General features: G+C 44.6%; 1 pseudogene; it reads right to left on the reverse strand.

Annotated features, from left to right (window-relative positions):
• Positions 1-771: 771 nt before the first annotated feature.
• Positions 772-4,273, reverse strand: LOC146179808 (uncharacterized; annotated as a pseudogene).
• Positions 4,274-4,541: the final 268 nt, after the last annotated feature.

Consider the following 4,541-nt stretch of genomic DNA (forward strand, 5'->3'; position numbering starts at 1 on the left):
ACAATAGATAAAAATATGGTGGCTGGCGAGCCTCCACCGCTAGCGGCGTAGACCAACACCACCAAGGCCTCTCCGCTCCTCCGTGACGTCATCACACTACGACGAACGCGGAAGCTGCGCGCTGCTGCGCGTTGCTGCGTGCTTATTCTTGTTTCACTAGAATTGTGGTTGTTGCCGCATGCGAAAACATTCTTTGGTGTTTTAAGCCCCGTTGTTTAATAATAATAATAATAATAATAATAATTGGTTCATAGGAAAGGAAAGGCGCAGTATCTCTCACACTTGTTTCTGTGGACACCTGAACCGCCCCGTTAGGGAAGGAGGAAGGTAATACATAACTTTTCAGTCGGCTCCAATATCGAGTAAACGTCTGTGTATTCGTGCAGTGGATTTTCTAAAGAAGTTTAAAGTTTCAGGAAACAGCACATAATCTAAATCAGTTTATGAAAAGCCAGAAGCACTGCTTTTATTGTGCCAGTGTTAGTATAACGCTACGGATATAAACATAGCTTCAGAAAGTCAGCTCTATAAACACTGGAACATTCTGTAGTCTCTGTACTCGTTTTGGAAATAAATATCAAGAAAGTTTCGCAATGATTTCATAACACTCAAAACAAGTAACTCCACGATCAGCAGAGGACTTTATTTTTGGCTGTAGAATTGATTTCAGCTCAATAAATACGTAAGATATATCGAGTATGAAAGTATTTATTAAAATATGCAAGTTTCGAGAAAGACTTTGACAAATGTCACAAAAACAAATCAAAATTATCAAGGCTTCAAAGTGTTAATTTTACGCTTTTGAGCGATCTTGGATTGCACAAGCCGATCGTTTCTTGTCTTGTAACCGTTCTTTAACAGGACATTGGTTGCTGCACCGAGCACATATTTCATCACTTGGTGCGGGCTGTGACCATTTTCGCATCTTTCAAAATTTTCGTCTTTCATCAGGTTGCTTGTCAAAGTAAAAAGGACTTCTTTTTGGTTCGCCAGTGCATGGAATTGAATTGCATGATTTTCACTACGAAGTTTATCAAGCACGATCTCGGCTGTCACTACAGCATTTACGACAGCTTGTTTTGGAAATTTGAGACCTCCACGGGTCATGTTCCGAACAATTTCATCATTCTCAATTTGAATGTCGCGGTCTTCAACTAGGTTTGCTCTGCAGGCTGTGCATGAGAGCTTCTTAAGTGCAGCGTGTGCACAGTAACCGGCCACGTATGTAGCGGCAGCAATAGTTGGTTCCTTGCGTTCGAAGTCGTCATCATTTACTTCTATGTTGAAGCTGCCTAACACGAGCTCGTCAGATTTAATTTCCGGCGCCCCTTCGTCCATTTCTGGAAGCTCCAGGGCTGTCTGGAGACGAAGCTTTCGTTCTGATTCGCACACTTGACGAATGGAAATGTGATACTGGGATCCAGATAGTTGTCTGTATTTGCCGAAACGCACCTCCAAGCAGTCAGTCTGGAATTTCCCCAGGAGGACGTAGTCAAATCCCAGGTCATGGAGGCAGTAGCTGATTTGGTTTACCAACGCTTCCGTAATGAGTCGAAGCGCACTGTGCGTCTCCCGTGTTATAATTCCAGTATCAAATTTCAAGCTTTGCCACAGGTCAAGCCATTTCAAGATACTCTGAAGAAATTCAACTTGCGGAGATGATGTTTGTGTTACAGGACTCTGGAACACATCACGATGCCGTTGTCCTTTCTTGGGTGACTTGACTTTTATAATCCTCCACCACTTTTGAATGGTCTTCAGAAACTCTGCTGTTCCAGCTGCATGCTGGAGACCGTAGCGTTCACCACATGTTTCAATGGCAGCTATGGTGCAGGGGCTGAAGACCTTCAGCGCAAGCTTAACATTCTGTCTCTCCATACTTGATGGGTTGAGAGCTTTTTCCGAGAGCGTCGGAGCAGCCTTGATCAATAGATCTTGTTCCTTTAGGTGAAGGTCATGCAATGACGAATGATGCGGTCAGAATTTTCGGCATTTTGCACAGGCCCAGAAATTCAGGAAAAACCATGCATGTTCCACAGTTCTTCTGATTGATCCAGTTGTTGCGAACACATTTTAGCAGGTGAATGGGGTCAATAACAAAAAAAAAAGAGGTCGTGTGGGATCTGATGGATGACAGTATGAGCTGCTGAGTTTTGACGAAGTTCCAAAGAAAGACATTACTTTACGGTTGATGGAGTTGTTGTCTGTAATAACAGCAACAATGTGAAGTCCAGCCTCTTCAAGTTCATTTATGATTTTTCGGACGACAGTATTCAATTGTTGTGCATTTATTTGCTTAACTGGTAAAATGTGAACGACGGTTTTTTGCGATGAAAGAAGGCTTCGAATCATGAAAACTTGTGCCGTTTTCGCTGCATTTGAGCTGTTGCTCGCCGTGCCCACAATAGTGCCACCCTTATAGTCAAAATATGTCTGTAGATGTATTTCATCCATCATTAGAACCGCACATTTCTCATGATCTTTCATTGTTGTCACAACCTTTTTTGCATGCGACAGGAATGAGGCGTCCTGCTGCTCAGCTGCTGGACTGACGGCATATGAACAGCAGACACGTCTGATAGTTGATTCTTGCGGCAGAATAAGACCTCCGTAGCTTCTCAAGTATTTATAGGCGTCAGGAGAAATGGGGAATTGAAGGCTAGAAAATACGAGCAACTCAGAAGAGTAGCGGGGCGATTTGCTGGAAAGAAGGGATACTTGTTCCAACAAGAAGGTCTAAGCATCCTGTCGCTCCTCGGTTTGCAATTCTTGGTTCAAAGCATCCTCAAGAAGGGACTGCACAAGCGTCAGTGTGCTATCTCTCTTATCTACGGGCTTGAAGGCAGACACCTTATCAAATCTCTCAATGGCTTCCAGTAGATTTGTTAGGCACCAAATGTCATTTACAGTTTCTGGAATGTTTACACCATCAACTTTGGTCACCTCTACGTCTTGAAAAAACACCCTTATGGACAAATCATTTGTTACTTTAACTGATTTTCTGACAGCTGGAGCACAATCAAGACCGAGATTTAGAAACAGTATGCACTCAGGATAGGAAACAACTTTCCAAAATTCCGAAACCTGGATGCGTGGAACACCGCTTAACAGAGCCTGCAAACTGTCAATTCTGTTGCTGTGTTCTTCCTCTCGGTGCGTCTCAATGGACTGGTTGATTGCTTCCTGTATTGCAGCTGCTTCAAGACGCGCCTTCTTGGCATCTGGGGCCTCTCGAGAGGCACTTGTAGCTGGACCAGGAAGATACGCTGGGCAGTTTGGGAGTATGCTTGGTACTGCGTCAGGTAGAAGTCGTACCAGTTTCAGATTAGCTCCAATCACTTTTCCTGTCTTCACATCCACGTAACTTGTTTTGTCGACCATGTCCGCAGGCTTAAAGTGACGCTCGCAGACCTAGAATGTGAAATGAGACATTAGGAGGATGCAGTACCTGAAGGTAAACAAAAAAGCAGCAGCCCTACCTTTTAAGGTTCTAAAATTAAATTAATTAAATTGGTTCACAGGAAGGGAAAGAGGTTCTAATGATCGCAATTTAGTTTCAAGTCCGCGCGCACTAAATATCAGTAATACTGTGTCTCAAAGTCACATTCACGTAGTATAAAATAAGGTTCGCACCATAGCTATGGAAACTTTCTTTTTAAGGCGGAAGCCTTTAATGGCTGATACTGTCGTGGACAAAGTGTGTCCCGCTTTTGCGGCAGCTGTCACTTGGCGTTCCTCGGTGTGCGTTCAAGTGTGGAATTCAGATGCAGGAACACTAGACAAGATGAGACTTCTGGAGGAAAGACGCAGTATCCGTCGCACTCTCGCCGACAAGTGTGCGTTTGGATGGAACGCCATCGCGATCCTTTCTCGAGGCATTCCATGGCGCGTTCCATGGCGCACGTTCAAGTGTGGGATTGCAGATGTCAGGAACGCTAGACAAGATAACATTTCTCGGGCTTTCGCCTTCCGCTACCTTACTCGCTAAATTCCCTCATTATTTTTAAGGTAAGTATCACGTACACATAATCTCGGAGTATCTATGTAGCGTTAATGATGCAAAGAAGTTGTCGATAAAAAATAGTAAAGAGGAATATTTTCCTTACCACCGATCGCTTTCCTGGTGTGAAATCGGCACGATGGATGGCTTTTATCCACTCAGCCCTTCTCACTGGGTCCGATGGGAACGTGAAGATTCTCACTGTATCCCCACCATCATATTTTCCGCGGCACCGCGGTACACAGCAATGTCCAGGCATTCTCAAAACGTGCACACTTGATGAAATCACTGCAGCATCAGCGCAGACCTGTCACCGCCACTCATCCAGTGCTTATTTCTAAAAACAAAATCAGCAAAACTTTTGCGACACACGTTGCACAAAGGCGAAATTTCGCACTGCAGTTAGAGCATGAACAACACCACCTAGACTAACCACTCGCACCCCTCGCACCCGCCTCCTGGATATGCGCCGAGACGGGAGACGACGAAAGAGCTCCGTCGTAGTGTGATGACGTAGGCGCGAGGAGGAGGAGGATATGGA

This window comes from Amblyomma maculatum, chromosome 9 (assembly GCF_055883805.1).
Source record: "Amblyomma maculatum isolate TAMU_Amacu chromosome 9, ASM5588380v1, whole genome shotgun sequence".
NCBI lineage: Eukaryota > Metazoa > Arthropoda > Arachnida > Ixodida > Ixodidae > Amblyomma > Amblyomma maculatum.